Source organism: Eublepharis macularius, chromosome 2 (assembly GCF_028583425.1).
Source record: "Eublepharis macularius isolate TG4126 chromosome 2, MPM_Emac_v1.0, whole genome shotgun sequence".
In the NCBI taxonomy this organism is placed as follows: Eukaryota; Metazoa; Chordata; class Lepidosauria; order Squamata; family Eublepharidae; genus Eublepharis; species Eublepharis macularius.
Window position 1 is genome coordinate 199,872,169 of NC_072791.1, and position 21,623 is coordinate 199,893,791.

Here is a 21,623-nt window from a genome sequence, read left to right on the forward strand (position 1 = left end):
TGTACCTCACTTTGCCCCTAGAGAGTCCAGTGTCCTGCAGGAGAAGAACTTCAGGAGGTCTGTGGGAGGGGGAATGTTCTGCAGAAGGAAACTCTTCATGTTACTAGAGCACAACCTTTGGAGCCAACCCAGAGAGAGAGAGAGAGAGAGAGAGAGAGAGAGAGAGAGAGAGAGAGAGAGAGAGAGAGAATTAATTAATCAATTAATTAATTAATCAGTCAATTAATTAATTAATCAGTCAATTGATTAATAGTACAGTTGTTCAGATCAGACTTATGGACCTTTATTTTCATGCCATTATCTGTGTCCTTGTGCCAATTTTTTCTAAAAAATGTATAAAAATAACAATAATAACAACAACAACATTCGGTTTATATAACCCCTCTTCAGGACTTTTTTAAAAATAAATATTTTATTGGATAGGTTGAGAACAAACATACAAAAACATATACACTTCACTCTTTCTTTCTCCTACAAATTACAAATTCGTCCCAGCCCACCCTTCCCCTCCCTCCCTTCAGACCTCCCACAGCACTTGTATCCTTTAATTCATACAATATTCACTCTAATTCTATTATTTTCCATAATCTTCAAAGGTAAAGTCACAATCAAAATTAAGTTCAACAAATTCCATAATACTCGTCAAAAATTGTCCATAGACCACAATTGGTCTTTTACATCCCAGTTCTTTTCCAAATACTCTTTAATTTTTCTCCAATCCATCAAAAATCATTTGAACTTTGTTCTTTTAACTTTCTAGTTAATTTATCCATTTCCACCTCTTCAGGACATCTTAATGCCCACTCAGAGCAGTTTACAAAGTGTGTTATTATTATCCTCATGACAATCACCCTATGAGGTGGGTGGAGCTGAGAGAGCTCCAAGAAGCTGAGATTGACCCAGGGTCACCCAGCTGACTACAAGTGGAGGAATGAGGAATCAAACCCGGTTTTCCAGATTAGAGTCCTACCGCTATTAACCACGACACCAATCCATCCCACAGTTTCTGCACCTGTATGATAAATGTAAAGGCAATATTGATTTAGAATTTATATTTAATTTAAACATGGATCTCTTCTTGTTTCTATATTATTTTCCAGTGCCTTTCCCAATGTTATTTACACATCAGTTGCATGTAGATGGCATGTAAAGTATAAATAGAATATAAGTAGCATATAAATTTGGAATGCCAGGAACAAAAATAATGGGAGAATAGAAAGGATCAGAATGATGACATACGAAAACAAAGTTAAATAAGAATACATCCCTATTTATAAATTATCATCTTATCCCAGTCTGGTCAGCTAGCCAATTTATCAGCATTTGATTCATTTGAAATATTGAGTTTTCTGTTTGCACTTCCAAATACCTCTTAAGTTTTAATCTAATTTGTAAATTCCAAAATTGCATTCAGTCCTTAACGGCCTAATTTATTCTAGTCATGTAATTACTGATCCGGCTTCAGCTAGCATATAGCCAAAGGTTCCGTACAAAAACAGTGGCTTGTTAGTACCTGTCACAGTGTTAACAATACTGCCTGGGATGAAGAAATTCAGAATGATTCACAATATTTGTGAATCCCATAACTTAGAAGGTGAACAAAGCAAATACTGAAGATGTGGCATCACAGAGCCACACACCACTTCCTTTTGACTTTGGTCCCTGGCTGTGAGTCAAACTACAGTGCGTGTTTGGAATAATTAAAATATTTACTCTATGGGGGGGGGGATGCATTCCAGAAAGCAGACATAGTTAACAGACATGCAGAGCAATCTGATTCATGTTTTATTATGAAACTTCCTAGAAAGTGGTTTAGTTTATGCAGCAGGGCTTTTTGTCACAAATCCATCCCACAGTTTCTGCACCTGTATGATAAATGTAAGGGCAGTATTGATTTAGAATTTATATTTATTTTAAACATGTATCTCTTCTTGTTGCTATAATATTTTCACAAGTGACAAGTTTGGGGGTGGGGGTTAGCATCAGTTGTGAAAATTACTTGTTTGTTTGGGCTCCAAAGGTTCAATGTGATATTTGTAAAGTTCCTGATGACATCATGTTCTTTCTGAAAAGCCAATGCAGAGTCTGATTCTCAGCCATCAACTACACCTTTTACTAACAGCATCTTTTGGGGAGAAAGGCATGGCGGCTTTACAAAGTCTGTTGTATCCAGATGGCATGGGCTTCCCAAACTCATGCCAAGTTCTGTTTACAAAACAACTCATGACCATTCATGAGTTATCTTTCTCTAGAATTGTGTATGTGGGAGTGATCTCATCCCCCGCCCAAATCTGATGGTAAAGGCTGCTAGTGATATTCTCACAACATACTGCATTTAGCAAAACAGCCCTACATGCAGTGCAATCAGGTTTACGTTTGGTGTAGTGGTTAAGAGCACGGGACTCTAATCTGGAGAGCCGGGTTTGATTCCCCACTCCTCCACTTGAAGCCAGCTGGGTGACCTTGGGCTAGTCACAGTTCTCTGGAGCTCTCTCAGCCCCACCCACCTCACACGGTGATTGTTGTGGGGTAATAATAACACTTTGTAAACCGCTCTGAGTGGGCATTAAGTTGTCCTGAAGGGCGGTATATAAATTGAATGTTGTTGTTGTTGTTGTTGTTATGTTCTGTTAGTTTCTCTTCTTTCTGCCTTTGGCAACTTTTATGAAACTGTGCAAATGACTCGGATATCACATTGCTAAAAGCCAGACACATAATGGAATTCTTACAAGAAAAGAGGAAATTCTAGAGTTTCCATGTAGGTCTCAGAGAATGAGGCATATAGATCCACACTAAAATTTAATTCCCCACTAAGAAACCAGTGGGGCAGTGAGATGAAGTCATCTTGCTATTTCTCATGGTGGTGTTTCTATAAGCAGACTGTACAAGTTAAAGGAACGAGGTCCCATCTTGCACTGTTCTTGTGACTGTAAACGAATTGCATTTTTTTGTTTTTGCTTCTCTGATGATCTGTAAAAATATGTTGTTTGTGGCACTATACAGTGACTATATTAGCAATGTAAACAGCCAACAAATAAATCTAAAAGATACTGTAACTGGATTTATCAGAAACTCATGATTAGAAAATGCAGGAATCTGAAGAGATGACTTATCTTGATTATGGGTAAGTTTGTATAAACTAGAGGAGAAACTATAACTATACTCACTGACAGGATTTTGACCTGGAAGACTGAGAATGTTTTGCTTTTAGAGGCACAACTAATGAACAACAATTTTGTATTTGTTTTGCTGCAAGCTGATCACCTGGGATGACTCTGGGTATAGTCTACACCGGTGGTCTTCAGCCTTTCTCAATGCTTGACCCACATACTGAGCACGAGACTTCCTGCCAATATGTAACAACAATTTATGTGACAGGAAGAGGTTGAACCAAAGATAAGACCTCACCAGTAGAGGTGGGCACGGTCCACAAAATGGACCTAAATTTGACATGGTCCAGCCCAGTTTGTAGTTTACGAACATGCGGATCATGGGACTCATGTTTTTCATGAACTTTGGTCCGATTGGGCCGGTCCGTGGGTCCATGGTCCATGAGTCCAGACATCCTTGTGCCGATCTATCAGTTCCCTAGGCAATGGACATTCGCAGACCTTCTGCAGCCTTGGAAATGTACCAACCTTAGCCCTTAAAAACTGGATAGGCAGCTGTAGCTGCCAACCAGAGAGCTCCCATTCTTCTCTATGCAAGCAAGGAACAAGAATTAATTCTCTAGGCAATGGAGGCAGCTCTAGGAACACACCAATCCTAACTAACCATAGTTAGTAGAATGGCTTGTGTCCACAACAATCACACTAACCATAAATTAATTAAACCATGGTTTCACATTATGTCTGAACTGAGCTTCTAACCAGTAACCAATATAAGTTTGTAGTATAGCTCATCCAAAGACCTAAACTAGATGTTAGGGAGTCACCTGGTTGCTGCCAGTAACTGCAGTCTCACATCTCTTCCTCTCCACCTCAGTTATGCCTTAGCATTATTCTAGCACAAAACACGTATCATGATATCTGAGTTTCCTTACCACCAACATTGTAGCCATCAAAGAGGAGATGGACAGTGGAACTTGAACCATGATGACATATCACTGCTGGCATCTTTCTAGTTTTTATAGAGACAGCAGGGCTTCAGCTACACCAGGGCACAATTGTGCCTGCTGACACCTTTGCTAGTACTGCCAAGTGTTTCTAGAAAGTGGATGGAGCCAGGCGGAACTTGTGCAGAGCATGGCTTCTGATTGGCCATTGGAGTATCGATTGGCTGTACAGATTTTTAAAAACATTGCTTTGGCAGAAACTTCTTCAACTGCACAAGAATCTTCACTGTGTGACTGGAGGTAAGCTTTCATTTTGAAGGTAGCAGCCATTTTGTGGCTGGCTCTGTTTCCAGCAGCAGTCATTCTGTGGCAACCATTTTGTTGCTGCGCCCACCACACTCTTTCAGAATTCTAAATGTGTCCACAGGCTCAAAAAGGTCAGGGACCCCTCAGCTACATATTCTTAATTGAGTCTAGTTCCGTCTGAAGAACCAATGCAAAAGGGTAGCAAGTGTTAGCAAAGATGCATAGAAGGTGCAGAGAAGCATATGTGCGTGCCTGTGTTGCAGATTGCATGCGTGAAGAGGAACAAATTCACACACAGAGTCTAGTTAAAACTTAAGAAAAGAAATATGACTACTTTTATTGCAAGAACTTCACTAAGGCTAGGAAAGATACAGCATTCTGTTCGATCTGTCTTGGATACTGAGAAATGCAGGATGGCATGTCCTGCACCCATGATGCACATAAGAACATAAGAGAAGCCATGTTGGATCAGGCCAATGGCCCATCCAGTCCAACACTCTGTGTGGCCAAAAACCAGGTGTCCTCAGGAGGTCTGCCAGTGGGGAAGGGACACTAGAAGCCCTCCCACTGATTGCCCCCCCAAACACCAAGAATACAGAGCATCACTGCCCTAGACAGAGAGTTCCATATATACCTTTTGGCTAATAACCACTGATGGACCTCTACTCCATATGTTTATCCAATCCCCTCTTGAAGCTGTCTATGTTTGAAGCTGCCACCACCTCCAGAGGCAGTGAATTCCATGTGTTAATCACCCTTTGGGTGAAGAAGTACTTCCTTTTATCCATTCTAACCCGACTGCTCAGCAATTTCATTGAGTGCCCACGAGTTCTTGTATTGTGAGAAAGGGAGAAAAATACTTCTTTCTCTACCTTCTCTATCCCATGTATAATCTTGTAAACCTCTACCATGTCACCCCTCAGTCGTTGTTTCTCCAAGCTAAAGAGCCCCAAGCACTTTAACCTTTCTTCATAGAGGAAGTGTTCCATCCCTTTAATCATTCTAGTTGCCCTTTTCTGCACTTTTCCCAGTGCTATAATATCTTTTTTGAGGTGTGGTGACCAGAATTGTACACAGTATTCCAAATGAGGCCATACCATTGATTTATACAGGGGCATTATGATACTAGCTGATTTGTTTTCAATTCCCTTCCTAATAATCCCTAGCACAGCGTTGGCCTTTTTTATTGCCATCATACACTGTATTGACATTTTCCGTGAGTTATCCACCATGACTCCAAGATCTCTTCTTTGGTGAGTCTCCACCAGTTTGGACGCCATCATTGTGTACTTATATTTGGGATTTTTGGCCTCATGTGCATTACTTTGCACTTGGCCACATTGAACCTCATTTGCCACATTGACGCCCACTCACCCAGTCTCGACAGATCCCTTTGGAGTGCCTCACAATCCTCCCTGGTTCTCACCACCCTGGACAATTTAGTGTCATCTACAAACTTAGCCACTTCACTGCTTACTCCCCAACTCCAAATCATTGGCAAGATGGAGGAAGAAGACAAAGAGGAAGGTGTGGTAGAAGAAGGAAGGATGTTCATGGATCTATGCTTCAAAGGGATAACTCCAGGATAGTAGAAAGGAAGGACAGACAGACTCTTGACTTCTCTTTCTCTCTCTCTCTGACTCTTTCATAGTACCCCTCTGAAACATGAGATGGAGGGGTAGTGCAAAGTCCTTACTTCTTACAGCAAGAACAAGAAAGGCAGGACAGAGAGGAATAAACTGCTATCACAGGATAGCTTGCAAACATGGAATAGACATTCACGAACAGAAGCTGTTGCCAGGCACATACTGAAGCTGAGTTATCATTTATAAAGCTATTATGCTATATGATACTGAGCCAGCACATGGTCAAATGGTAATGCCATTTGATTACAATTGATTACAACCAGAAACATAATCATGAACTAGAATTGCAAGGTGTCTTGTCCCATTTCCAGGCCTCACCAATCCCCTTCTCTGCTCCAGCACTTTACTGAGGTGTTAGGTTTTTAGTCTTCACCAAGATCCCATTGCTTTGAGAAAATTGCATTCTTTTGGCATCGTGATTAATGCCTCAATTGATAGGAGTTCTTGGCTGGCTGAAACTCAGCTATGCACTCAGATCTGTATCTTAACTGTTTCAGCTGAGAAACATTCTTCATGCACTAATTCCAAACTTAACACAATAAAACATTACTGACTAATTAAAGTGTACATGCCAGTCGCTATGTCATGTATCGTGTTATTTACATTGCTTTATCTGCATGTCTCAGCTTAGAAAATAAATCTAACATTAATGGGCTTTCTGAAAATGATGTACTAAGCATCTGAAATTCTGCATCCACAGATGATGTGCTCATTGCTAGTGTGTTAAAAAAATATTCTCTGGTTACAGAATTTGGAAATTTCTGAAAAGGTCATAGCAGAAAAGAATGCTGGGGGCAGCATTTAAGAAATTATCATCTTAGCAGGCATCTTTCATCATTTAATTTTATCTTTGTCATCGGTAATTCAAGATAGGCCTCGTAATAAGAGATTTTTTGTGCTAGATGTATAAAGACTCCAATTCTAGGATTTCAGACTTTTTTCTTTTCCTTTCTTTTTCAGAAAAGAATGAACCCTGTATGTATGGTTTGTGGGTGTTCGATACATTTATCATGCTTCTAATATCTAGAGTTATTTCTAGAAAAAAATGGACCTTCATTGGCTTTCCATATAATTTCAGAATGCTGCAATTAAATCCATACTATGTGTCTGAAACATCAGGTAAAATGTAGGACATATGCTACGTACACACAGGGCTTTTTTTCAGCGGGAACATGGTAGAATGGAGTTCCAGCATCTCTTGAAAATACTCGGTAATAGTGCGTGAAAATAATATTATTTCAAAGAATCCTATGTGTTTCTTCCTCATTTCTCTCTTGAGAGTTCCACCACCTCTTTTCCCAGAAACAAAACCCTGCCGACACACATGAGAATGGATATACTTGTGTCTGAGATGAAGGGTGAAAATTAAAAATAATGGCTTAGTTCAGATATTACACAGTACCAAGATTGAATTAAAATAATTACGGTTAGTGCAATTGTCTGAACAGGGACCACTCCACTATCTATTTATTATTATTATTATTATTATTATTATTATTATTATTATTATTATTATTATTATTATTTTAACAAAATGTTTATTGCAAAAGGGGGGGAATCAACAAGTCACATACAAGAACGCAGCAAAGAACGATTCAATTTATGATTAGCGAGGGTCCAACTGAAACCAAAGTTTGAAACTGATTTACAACACAGTCCTCCTATGCAGAGTTGCACCATTCTAAGTTCTTTGGGATGGGCTTAGAAGGGTGAAACTGCGTTTAGCTTGATCTGTTAAGCACAGTGAATGAAGAAGGTAGGGAATCAATCTTGTATACAATCTGTAGAATCCTGGAGGGAGGGCAGGACAAAAATCCAATAGATAATTTCATGAGATATGTGAACTCAGACATTCCTGGCTTCCCCTTGTCAGTGCCCTTCCTGGCTGCAGTGGAATATGATAGAAACTAGAAGTTGTCATGGCAAACCAGGAGTAGAGTGTTCATCAGCTAACTGAATCCCTGGGTCACAAACTAACAATAGTTAAAATAAACACCATGATCTGGTGCTGTCATGTCTGAACCATGTCAATATGTAAAACTTAAAATAATTTCAATAAAAAGCGTCCAGTCAATAAAAGCTCATGTCTCTCCTTTTTATTGATATTGTGTGGCTGAGGTGTGTAGGAAGAAGGGAGAGGCCAGAGAGCAGGCATAATAAGGCCGTATTCAGACTAAAGAGGCAGTTTACCTCAGCGGTCTCCCCACTCAGCTCTCCCTGTTTCTCTTTCCTCCATCATGTCAGGGCTATGCCCTAAATAAGCCCAAGCCATGCACGTACAATACATTTTTTAAAAAGTGGCAATGCCAGGCTCTAACCATCACAGTTGCCGCCTCCAAATATGATTTGTCAAATAATACAACCATCTGTTGTTTCATTTTAGTGCTGTTTCTGGCCTTGGTTGAGCATATAACTGAAGGTCAATTTGTGTTGTTTAGATAGCATTTAGCATCATCTTTACCATCTTAGTCTTGCAAGTTTTTACCAAATCCATGTTGAATTATCTTTAATTCCAGCTAAAATACCTTTCATTTTACAACAGGCTGTTGATGCGTTAAATAGTTTAAAGAGCACAGATTTTTAAGAAGGCAGCAAAGTTTCATTTTATATGTTTCTTGCATAAACAAGGTTATCGGCTTTCATTGCCATCCTAGGCACCCTGCTAAGTACACAGAATGGGTTTAGAAAGGTATAACTGCTTAGAATGGCACTGCTGTCTGCTGACTTCGACCAGCAGGCTTAAACCAGCCATCTTAATTGTCCATTTTTATTTACTGTTAGAAAATAAAATCAAACATGCTGCAACTCAAAATCCTGTATATGTAAGATAACAGAGGCTTAGCTCAGAAATAATACAATGCCATGGTTTATTTCAACTAACTACAGTTGGTATGATTGTACAAATGCTGGCCACAACACTAACTATGGTTACTGAGGATCCATCAAAACAGGATCTGAAACCATGGATTGAAGTTGGTCTGTTAAAGTTCATTAGCATTAACTATGGGCCAAACTACAAGTGACGAATGACACAGGTTGGACACTTGTCAGCTTCCCTCAAGTTTTGATGGGAAATGTAGGCATCCTGGTCTTGCAGCTTGGCTCTCCGACTGCTGTCCAATGGACTTTTCAACTGTCACTTTTCCAACATTCCACCAAGCTGCCTACATTTCCCATCAAAACTTGAGGGAAAACTGGCAGATTTACCGAGCTGTAGCCGAACCTATTCTCTTCTTGTATTAAAGTCAAACTTGCATGTGTTCATGTTTAATTAACCCATCCCATATAGCACCTTTCAGAAAGATAGCCATGTTGGTCTAATGCATAAACCCCAAAAATTCAAGAATTCTAGTGGCACCTTAAAGCTATCTTTGATCATTGTCACACTTCCTAGAAGAGAAACTGGGGCCGTTTCTACACGTCTTACCTTCTGCCGGAACATTGTGGAAGTCTCAATTTCATGAAAAAATCTTGAATGACAACATCTTCCTGGCGTGATTTCATGCGAGAAGATGCTGTCTTCCGCGATGTTCCAGCAGAAGGTAAGACGTGTGGAAATGGCCATGGTGACATATAAATGAAGCGATTCGCTGCAAGGACATAAGCAATCAGGAGTATAGAGACAGGTAAATATATAACGAGACCTCCATTTGGGTCTCTCTTAATCCAGAAAGGACTAATTAAAAGAGCCAGCATGACGTAGTTGGTGTCAGACTAAGATCTGGGAGATCCAGATTTGAATCCCTGCTCTGTCATGTAAGGTTTCTGGGTGCCCTTGGGCCCGTCACACACTTTCAGATTAACCTGCTCAGGGTTGTTGTGAGGCTAAAAGGGAGGAGAAAAGAACAACACAAGCTGCTTTGGGTCCCCATTAGGTAGGAAAGGAGAGGTATATAGAACATAAATCAAATACATAAGAACATTGCTTTGTTTTAATGATGAGCTGTTTGATAGCTGACCTGTACTGTTGCTGTCCAAACAGAAACTCCTTTGAAGCCTAATGTGTAATTTTTTTTTATTACAAACACATTTGTAGTCTGGTGTACTAGGCATTGTATATTGTATTATCTGGCATTTTATGTAAGCAACACCAGCTGCTCTTGCAGTGATGATTACTGTACTGCCATTTAGATTTTTCCCTAAAGCACATAGCACTTCACAAAATCCGGATTACAAAGCTTCCAGAAAATAATTGTAACTCGTATTAAAACTGTGACCCTTAACAACAGAAATGGCATGAAACATCACTATTGAAGCTCCTAATAGAAGTCTAGGGATTTGTATAAAAATAAAAATGAAGTCCAGTTGCTCACAGTTTAAGATTTTTGACATTTCTATATAGCCATGTGAAAATTTACAGTGTGCAGTAAAATATAGTGATAAAGTTGGCTTGCATTATATTTTGACAAGGCACTCGTCAAGACTTGAAATAAACTGATGGCAGGATGTAGATGCAATACCAAAACAAATTCCAAGTCTATGTATTTATTGTGTTTGCATATGCACTAAAATACATATTGGAAGGGGTTGTGGCTCAATAGGAAAACATCTGCTTGGCATGCATATGAAGTCCCAGGTTCTAACTGCGGCATCTCAAGTTAAAAGGATCAGGTAGTACGAAATGTGAACATCTTGTCTTAAGATCTCGGAGAGCTGCTGCCAATTAGAGTAGATAATATTGACCTTGATAGACCAATGGTCTGATTCAGTATAAGGCAGTTTCATGTCTTCATGGGGAACAAAGCAATAATTTTAATTTTTAATTATCAAGAGGTTGATAACCAAGAGCTGCTTTGGACACCTTACTGAAGCTGGGGCAAAGGAATCATGACATGAGTAAGTTGTGCACCCTCAACTGCCCTTTCTCAGCCAACAACTACAAGGGCATATCACCCGGACAGGTCAAACAATATCTATATACAACCCAGGGGGGAAAGATTTCATGAAATAATTTGTCAGTTTTTAAAGGTTTTTTTAAATGTGCAAAGTGCAAAGTGCAAAGACAATAGTTATTATACAATTAATACAGAATCACGAAATTCAACTGGTGAAGACAAAGTTCATAAGGTAAAGAGTCCAACTGATGAGAACCACACAATTAACAGTTTTTTCTTTCATTCACAGATTCAGTGGCATAGACCATCAAGCTGTCTAGAAGAACTTGAGCGGAACGTTCCTTCAAACATAGTCCCTCAAGCAAAATATGGAAGATAATGCTAGAAAATAAGCCACACCTCCTTACTGAGGATTAAAAGCATCTTTTCCTATTACAGGAGATTTGGAGGTAGGGGAACAGGACGCTTGAGTTATTCACGCTTTCTTTATCATCACTAGAATAGCCAACATGATATAGTACAACCCTAAGTAAAGTTAAACACTTCTAAGTTCTCTTGAAGTAAATGGACTAAGAAAGATGTAACTCTGCTTTGAACTGCGCTGCTTTGAACTGCACTTCTAGGGAAGCATTTGTGCATCTACATGCAGCAATGATTTTATTTTGTGTTCTTTTATGATACACTGCCTTATAAACTACTGATGAAATTGCAGAGAACATGTTTGCTCCCAAGAGAATTTCAGAAGGGGATTCCATCCTCCCCCCCAGCCCAGCTTCAGAGCTGTAGCTGTGGCAGCAGCCTCCCCAGCCTGGCCATCCTCAGCTTTGTAACTGCAGTGGCTCCTCCCCAATCTAGCTGCCACAACTTTGCTGCCGCCACCATATCTCCTCGGTCTGCAGCCAGCTTCCCCCCCATGGTTGCTGCTCTGTCAGCCCTCTTCCTCCATCATAGCTGCTCACTCACTTACCTCCATCATCGGCACTCTGTCTACCTCCCCCACAAAGCCAGTGCTTTCCTGTCTCCCCTCCCCATTTTCTAGACTTTCTGGTTCCTCCTTCCTGCGATGCTGTTGTCAGGCTGCTTGGAGGCCAGCCCAGAGGTGGCTGCATTGTCTGCACTTGCCCAGAAAATACTCTTATTTGGGGAGGATTTAACACTCCCCAATGTATCATATATTCTAATAGTGAAGTGGGTCCCCATCTGTGGATACTTAAATCTGTGGATTTCTGACAAACTTGTAGGACCTCCTGGGTTAGCAGAAAAATCTGAAAATTGTAAAATTAAATTAAAAATTTAAAAATTTAAACATATTTTCAAATGTTCTGCAAAACCATGAGGTCTCTCAAGTTTGTAGGAAAATCTGTTTTCTTTCTCCATGGCAACCATCCACAGATTTAAATATTTGCAGATGGGGCTGCACTTTGCTTTTAGAATATATCAGTGAGGAACCTGCAAGGACTTGTGGAAGGTGTCTCATTTTCCCTTCTCCCACCATGCCCTCTTTCCTTTCCTGCCTCCCATAGCCTCTCCCCCTTTTCAGGCTTCCAGTGTTCCTTCCCATCCGTAATACCATAGAGTCTACCCTCAAAAGCAGCTGTTTTCTCCAGGGGAACTGATTTCTATCAGCTGGAGATGAGTTGTAATTCCAGGAGATCTCCAGCCTTCACCTGGAGGTAGGGTTACCAGGTCCATAGGGACACCTGGCAATCACCTCATGCTGTCCACGAGGATCCTTGGGGCTGACTCAATTACATAACTTCCAGAAGTGATGTCACTCTGCCAGCCACGCAAGTGCTCCTATGCTCCTCACAGGGCTGATTCAGCCCATTTGGAGCGCAAATAGGGCCCAAACGAAGTGCAAGAACACTCCAGCAGCTGGTGCGATGACATCACTTCATTGCTGTGCCTGTTGGGAGTGGGCATGTGGTGCACATTCCTGAGGTACCTGCTGGTGGCAGGCAAGCTATGGAAGCTTGCCACCTCCCACCTATCGGTGGGCGATCGGCAGACAAGGGGGCAAACCTCCAGGAGTTTGCCCACCAGTGGTGGACACCTGGGAACCCTACCTGGAGGCTAGCAACCCTAACTATACTGGCTTTTGAGGGTGCGTGTTGCTGTTGAACAATAGTAAGCAGCCGGGCCTGGGTGAGTCATGCAAGTCATGTGATATCAAGTCCCTCAGTGGTTGCTGCTGGGCCTGGACCTAATGAGTCCTCTCAAAGGCCAAAACAGCCCTGGAAAGGGCCTAGCTCCCTCCCCCTGCCTTTTCCTGACAGAAATCAAGTCTGGAATATTGGCCAATGGTTGCCTAGCAACAGTAATTTAGGGTATTTGGTTAAAACTACAGGTGTTCCTTTTATCATTTTGAGTTTTTTAAAAAAACCTCCCAAAGTATTTTTTTTTTAAGATTTCAAATTTTTCTGCAAACCTGGAGCATTTTTCAGGTGTGTAAGAAGATCTGTCTTGTCTGTTCATGGTTCCAGTCTCCACATTTCTCCACATTTAAGTATCCTCTCAGCTCAGGGCCACTTGGCTGTTAATATATAAGATGATATAACAATTGTGTTGCAGTGCTACTTGAAGTGGATATGGCTACTGTGTTTTATGTCTGCAAGCTCTTATATATGCATAAATAGGCTGTCTGGGTTTCAGCAATGGTAACCTTTACCTAATTGCTAAAATATACAAGCGGAGATTGGTGAATGTTTTAGCTGTCAATTATATTGTATTTTCACTTGCAGTGTGTATCCGCCTTGGATCTCAGTGAAAAAGGCAAGCTATAAATAAATAAAATAATAAATAAATGATAATAAGGGATTGTATTACCGAAGCCGAATTTTGGAACGAGTTGTATGGGATCTTAAAAAATTCAGTCAGACTAATGTTAGGATTAAAATAAGTTTTATTAGGAAATCAAGCCATTAATCAATTGCAATGAGAAACACATTTCTGTTTGTAATCCTCCTTTTCACTAGGATGAAAATTTCAGTGGTTGCTCTCCTCACCCAAGGAATCTTACCTCCCAAATTTCAGGTAGATAGGGAAAAAGTATCTCTGTTATACATGGAAATATATTTCTCAGTTGCACACCAGACACAGTCATGAAGAGACATGGGCACGAACAGAAAAAAAAACCCGAACACGGTGTTCGTTGTTCGTTGCCATCCATGAACAACGAACATTGACAAACATCACTTGTTCACGAGCATGTTCGTTGTTTATTGTTCGTGGGGGCCAGCAGGCTCTCCTCCAGCCATCAAGATCCCTACCACACCAATCCCGGAAACCCTACCTGACCAGGCAGCAGGAAATGTACCGATAATAAATAATAGCTTGGCCCTAGAGCCTGACAGCAGCCCGGGAACCTGAAGGGCTAAATCCCTACCGCACCACTTCCAGAAACCTTACCTGAGCAGGCAGCAGGAAAGGTACCAGTAATAAATAATAGCTTGGCCCAGAGCCTGGAAGCAGCCCTGGAACTTGAAGAGGTAGATCCCTATCCCACCACTCACAAAGAAATTAGGAACATGGTTTGTTGGAGATTTTCTTCTGGATGCAATTTTGGGAGACTTTTAATATGCAGAAAGAGGACACATACCTTCCTGAGTATTCTGATGTAAGAAATATATTTACTCCAGTTAATTTAAGGTTTAGACATGTTTTTGCCAGATTGTCTACTCTCCCTAGTTTTGCCCCAGCTGCCGTTTGTATTTGACCATCTGGTGATTTTGCCTGGTCTGGAGTGAAAGGAAGCATGTCATGGTTGCTGAGTAAGCCATTTGCAGGATGTAGTCTCAAGATTTCCAAGACAACACAGAAATGTATGAAGGGATACATTGTGTGACTGATATGCTATTAAGCCCTGCTTCCTTCCTAGACCAAAGAGGTTGACCAGGTGGCTGGAACTGGTGAGTGACAATGCAGCCCAAATTGTTAAAGCAACAAGAAGAGACTCCTACGGATACACACCAAGGAAGACCATACTAGGTTTGTATGGCTTTAAATACCAGCTAAGAATCAAATGCCAGATGTATTTAATGTAAAAACCTGAAATTAAGAGCTTTGGATTTAAGTAAGTATACTGATCAAATCCATTGGTATCCTAACTGTGTAATTCCAGAATATTCATCTGAATAAACAAAAGGATACATCTGAAATATAACCTTTAAAAGACCTTAACATCTCATACAGGGTCCCGTATAAGAGATCTTATCAGTGCCACAACTCTTTCCATTGAAATTCTGTGCAGATTGGAATTTGCAATGTTTCAATAGAAATAATATGTATGATAGGGAAAGTTTCTAAAGCTTGGGAAATTTTGTAAGTGGAATATATGTATGTGTCAGTGCACACAAGGACAGCTCGATACCTGAGACTAATGTGATAACTGGCAGAAATACCAAGGTTGAAAAGAGCTGAACTACACCGATTTCAGAGGCAGACACAGGTCTGTTATTTATATGCCTGAACTTTTATCAGAGAGAAAAGAGTCCAAAGCCATTCTGGATTCTGGTTCATGAAGCCCTTGTGGGAAAGCTAAATTTAGCATAAAATAGCTATAGTACATTAAATCACCAAAACGGAAAATTGTATTAACAAATCGTGTTCAAACAGAATTTATGATAGCATGCTTAGATAGTTTATTACTCAGATCTTGATTTTTATTAGCACTATAAGTCATAAGTCATTAGACTATCTCTAAATATACATCTAGAAATATAAATCTGGTTGGAGTTGAAAGTAATTTGTAAAATATATACAATTTTTTCCTCAAGGTCAGTAACTTTTTGTTGTTCTGCTTCCCTCCCCCCCTTCAGAAGGACTAGAATTGTAGTGGCTAATAGAAAATCATATAAGGATCCTTGCATCTCAGCATCTGGGAAGTCTCTTTGAAAGATATGATTAAAATTAGCTGATTTTTCTGGAATAATAGTAATAAGACCATGGAACATAAGAATAGCTATGCTGACTTAACCCAGTGGTTCATCCAATTAGCATCTTGTTTCCAACAGCAACCAATCAGATGCCAACAAGCTAGGGTTGCCAACAAGCCTGGAGAAAAGTGTCCCTTTGTCGTGGAGAGTGCCCTCAAGTTATAGCCAATTTATGACGCCCCCTGGCAGGGTTTTCAAGGCAAGAGACTAACAGAGGTGGTTTGCCATTGCCTGCCTCTGCAACCCTGGTCTTCATCGGAGGTCTCCCATCCAATTATCAACCAAGACTGAGCCTGCTTAGCTTCTGAAATCTGAAGGGATCAATCAGACTTGCCTGTCCCTTTAACAGAACTTAATATGTGGAGATACTAGATGACCCTAGAGGTCCCTTCCAACCCTATGATTCTATGAGTCCATGAGTCTATGAGATAGAAAGCTGACAATAGCCCTTACTTCCTGATGGCTCCTCAGCACCTGACAATCAGGGGCAGGCAGGGGAGGTCCCATTCAGCTATCCTCCATAAATCTGTTCCACCCCATTTTAAATTTACTTGTTTTATTTATTTTAAAACATTTGTATGCTGCCTTTCTATTCAAATAGGGTCCCCAAGGCAACAAACACTGAAAAAAATGTTTTAAACCATCTAAATTTAAAACATTTAAAATAGTATAACAATAAAAACACACAACACCAAGAACAGGGAGGAGGACCAATAATGGTTACTGGGGGTATGCCAAACAAAAAAGTCTTCATCTGCTTTCAGAAGACAGGGGGACAGATGAATCTCCCTGGAGAGGGATTTCCAAAGGTTTGGTACAATGACTGAGTATGCCCTTTCTTGGGTTGCCACCTGTCTAGCCTCAGATGGTGGCAGCCGGGCCTCTGAAGATGACTGGAGTGAACGGGTAGGTTCGTATAGGAGAAGGGCACCCTCAGGTATGCTGGCACCAAGCTGTATAAGGCTTTAAAGGTCAATACCAGCACCTTGAACTGGGTCTGGAAGCAAATTACGAGCCAATTTCGATGGAACAAGACTGGAGTGATACGGTCCCTACAACCCGCTCCAGTCAGTATTCCAGCCGCAGCATTCTGCACCAGCCATAAGGTCCAGAAAATCTTCAACAGCAGCTTCAAATAGAGCACATTGTAGCAATCTGATCTAGATGTTACCAGGGCATGTACTAACGTGGCAAGATCTTTCCTGCCCAGGAAATGTTCTAAGCCAGCGGACCCCAACCTTTTTGGCACCAGGGACCAGTTTTGTGGAAGTCAATTTTTCCATGGACCAGGGGGTTGTGGTTTTGGGATGATACAATTGTGTGCTTTATTTCTATTATTACATTATAATATATAATGAAATAATTATACCACTCACCACAATGCAGAATCAGTGGGAGCCCAGAGCTTGTTTTCCTGCAACTAGACGGTCCCATCTGGGGGTGATAGGAGACAGTGACACCCAAAGTGTGTTGCTTATGTCCTGTCCATAATCTCGTTTTGGTTGCTGTCACTGCAGAAAACCCTGCTTCACCCTGCCCGCCATTCACCTCCTGTGCGGCCTGGTTGCTAACAGGCCACAGACCAGTACCAATCCATGGCCTGGGGGTTGGGGACCCCTGTTCTAAGCTACCACATTTCTGAGGTCCATAAGCCAACTACTGGGTTGCGGTCTAGAAGCCAGAAGGTCAGGGAAACTTTTGGAAGTGCTTAATGCACTGTACGGGCTGCAGCTGGGATGGATGTGTGAAATTGGTGAACATCAAAGACATCCTTTTGCATGAGCAGAAGCCCTTCATACTAAGGCACTCTTCGGGTCTGTTGGACTCAAGTCAAACTAGATGAAAATTTTGACCACTAAAGTACCCAAATGTTGTTGCTGCTGCTGCTCCTTCTCCTTGCTGTTGTATGCTGCCAGCATGAAAGAATTCTGCATGCATGTTTGAACTGGACGTAACATTAAATAATATAGCAATGCCTAAGTATCTTTGGTTATGTCCTGTGAAGTTTGTCTGAAGCTCATCTTGAGCTTGGTTTTTTAAAATTTCCTGTGCTGGATCTTTGGAAAGAAAAACTGTGGATTTAACAAATAGTGCTTTTGTAAGCCCTGGAAAGGACAGACTCAAGGTTTTTTTTTTCTATATGCGTAAGGTGATCTTGGTTCCATCCAAGTATGTAAAGGCTCTGACATGCATCCAAGCTTCCATCAGAGAAGTATTGCAATCATATAATTTCAGTCTTCTTGAGCAGATTGTAGCTGCTTTATAAAATCTGATTGTGTATTGTTGCTTACAAGGATAAGTAGGAGTATTTAAAAGCAGTTGTCAAGATTCCAGTAAAGCAGTATTTTGATTAGAAGATATAGATATTATTATTTGGCTGAGCTCTTAAGAATTGGGTTAGATTGTTTTTTATAGTTTCTCTTCATTCACTGCAAATGCATGCCACTATTTCAAGCGAACGCACAGCTGCTGACCCCTACAGTAGAATCAGAAAAGATATTTGGAAATACGGCAGTAGAAAAGAATCTACAAATAATGTGAGAAAAATGCAAGGCAGGTTCTCTTTGCTATCTCATCTCTGCTTCTTCCTCTTAAACTAGGAAGAAAAAGTGGAATTTAAATTTTTAAAAGTAGCAGTCCTGATTCAGTAAAAGTCTTGCTTAAATTCCATTGAAATAATTGATAATAAACTTAGGTGCAACTATTTTGTCTCATTCATTTTAACAATTGTGCTCAAGCATGACTTCACTTTTTCTATGGATGGAATACTTGTTGTAATACATTCAAATAGAAATATAGACAAGATTAAATATACAAGGTACTTACATATTAGCAAAGGCTATAATTACAAAGGAAGAATCAATGATCCAAAAAATTATCACCCTTTTAAAACCTCTTATAAATTCTGTGAACTATTAATTGTAATAGTAATGAAAATAAATTTTGAATCTCATCACACTTATAATTGGGTCCTAATGCCATGTATTTAATTATGCATGTGTGTGTTGCAGCGGGGAGAAGGGATTTTTCATTGTATTCATAACTCTACAGAGAGGTAATATACATGTTGAAGCAGACAGTGCAAGTAAAAGGAACATCTCATGATAAATTTAGCACATATTGTTCACAATACTTCATAACCAGATGCACCTAGTCAGGGCCATTGAAGTTTCACACATTAAAGCTTCTGTGGTTATCTGATTAAGTTGCCCTACGAATTAAACAAGAAATTCCAGGAGGCTTTTGTTGACAGTCATTCCATATTCACTGTATTTCTCAATGGAACCGTGAACTCTACCAACCACGGACAACTGCTCAGCATTTGTCTGCGTGAGTCAAGAGCCCTTAATCTTGCTAATTAATTTTAATTGCTGACTTTACCCTTGAACTTTGTAAACCAAAAGTTGAAGTCAATTCAGAAATGGTTATCCCAGAATAACAATGTAATGTGTCCTTGTTGTGAGTGTTTGACTTTGTATATGTATGTGTGCTCCCCTGGTATATAAGTAGACATGGGCACGAATCGAAATACAAATCAAATTTTGTGATGAATTGGGCTGATTTGTATTCCACAAAAACACGTTTTGTGGGGCTATGCTTTTCACAAAATTCACGACTTTTGGGCCCGATTAGTTCAATTTGTGAACGATTTGTGATGCCAGACAGGCTGTCGCTGATCCATTGATTCCCTAGGCAACATAGGCCTGGAATGTCTGCAGACCTTTTGTTGCCATTGGAACCCCCAATCTTAGCACACATAACCTTGATAGGCAGCTCGCCTTGCCAACTGGAAAGCTTCCATTTTGCCCTATACAGCGAGGAGGAGGGGGGTTAATCCCCTAGGCAACTGAGGAGATGGGCCTTCTGTAGCCATAGAAACACCAATCTCATTCCTCCAAATCCTGTTAGGCAGGTCTGTCTGCCAACCACAGACCTCCTGTTCTGCTCTATGTGAGCGTTTGTTATATAAGGCCCCTCTCTCTGCCTCATGCTTTTAGTTCCAGTAGACACAGAGAGAGGGAGGGTCTGTTGCTGGGATTTGGAGTGAGAGAGAGTGGAGTTGGGAGCTTTTGTCTGGATTTGCTGCTGCTTCAAAAGAGACTGAAAAGTCTCTCTCTTATTTTCCTCACTTGTCCTTGCTGGGAAGTTTTTTGGATGAGGGTGCCTTTTTTCCTCCACCCCACCCCACCCTAGTCTCAGGCCTTTACCTGGCTCTGGGGCCTAGCTTGACTGAGGCCTCCCTTATTTTTCTTTGCTTGTCTTTGTTTTTTCTTAATTCTTTCTCTGCTCTTTTGAGGGCTCGCACTCTTGTTGTTTCCTTTGGTTTTATTTTGCGCACCTCTCCCGTCTGGGCAGGTGTCTGTGTGGTGGTTTTGGGGGCCTCCCCCCAAGCCCAGTCTCCGGGCCACTGCCAGGCTCTGGGGCCCAGCTTTGTGGGTTCCAGTCAACGTTTTGCAATCTTGGCTAAACTGGGTAGGTGGAAGAGAGCCTGCTGAAGTCTCCCTGCGAGTTTGGCATCTCTGGGTATGAAGGGGGCTGTTGAAGTGCCCCAGGTTCTGACAAATCATGAAACTAATGAATCGTATCGCGAAACAGGATAATTTCATGGAAGTTCATGTTTCGTGATTCATGGAACGTGACGAAATGTGAAACTCTCGTTTCATTTTTTTCCCGTTTCATGCTCATCTCTCTATATAAGTACACTCCTGTACTAAATTCAGCTGCTAGGTTATTCAGAGATACAGGAATGATGAATAACTTGATTTGAGCCATTGATTTCTATGTGGGTTTTTTCTTTTTGGTTAAAAAAGCAAAATGTTATAGGGAAATGTTCTCTTCTGAAAATCTTTTATGCTGCTTTAAAAATATCTGCAAAACGTGTTGTGCTTATTTATCTCATAATCCAACCCATGTTGACATATTTTTATGTTCTTAAAATACCATGTCAAATACTTTGAACTGCTTGGTGCCATTCGCCTGGGAAGGGAATTTGGATTCCATGTTTCTTTATGGTAAAATACGCCAATACTTGACCAGTAATTAAGAGTGCCATCTTAAAGTTTACCCAGAATCTCCTCGGGTCTATTCTGTGGGGCTTACTCCCAGGAAAGTGTTCTTAGGAGGACAGTGGAAATAGCTACCTTGAAGACTTTCAAAGTAGATAAACCATCAAATAATTAAAATGCATACACTGGCATACAAATAATGTAATAGTTGCGAAAAAAAGGTTTTGTTGATATATACATACATATGTGTCACGGAGCTAAGCAACATCTGCGTGAGAAGATCTATATCTCTTCTAAGATGGTGCCTGCTACCTATAGATGTGGTAAAAATAACCAACAATCTTTTTTAAAAAAAATTGCAGTACCTGATTAGTTAGGGGGTTATCTTTTTAGAAGAATAATCTAGATCTTTGCAAAAGGATCTGCTATTTTATAAGTTTCTGCAAAAAGATAAGAATGTATTATAGGATTTGTGTTCTGGCCCTTTAGAAGTCAGATGGGAACTTCAATAGCTTTAATTTTTTTAAATTGTCATTCAGAAGATAAAATTATAATTTCTTGTAATGAATATTGGCAACAGAAATCAACTTTTCTGACTTGATTCACTGAAGGTCCAACATTTATAAAAATGTTAATGGACTCCATTTTCAGATAATATGTAACAGTGGTATCAGTTGGGAAACTGGAGAGCATAATATAATCTTGTTAAAGGTCCTCCACAATTGACATGATTAAAAAATTTAGAGGTGTTTGATTCCTTATTGGTGACAACAGATTCATTCCATCAAAACATGTCAGTTCTGTAGTTGATTATCAAAATGTGACTGTGAGGGTTGAATTCA

At 40.4% G+C, this 21,623-nt stretch overlaps 1 long non-coding RNA gene across 1 annotated transcript in view; it reads left to right on the plus strand.

Annotated features, from left to right (window-relative positions):
* The window catches only part of LOC129323708 (uncharacterized), a 50,421-nt gene that overhangs the window by 19,436 nt on the left and 9,362 nt on the right, over nucleotides 1–21,623 (plus strand). Inside the window, exons 2-3 of the long non-coding RNA XR_008596471.1 lie at nucleotides 11,131–11,290; nucleotides 14,719–14,828. This is a non-coding gene — a long non-coding RNA (uncharacterized LOC129323708). The remainder of the gene's footprint in view (nucleotides 1–11,130; nucleotides 11,291–14,718; nucleotides 14,829–21,623) is intronic.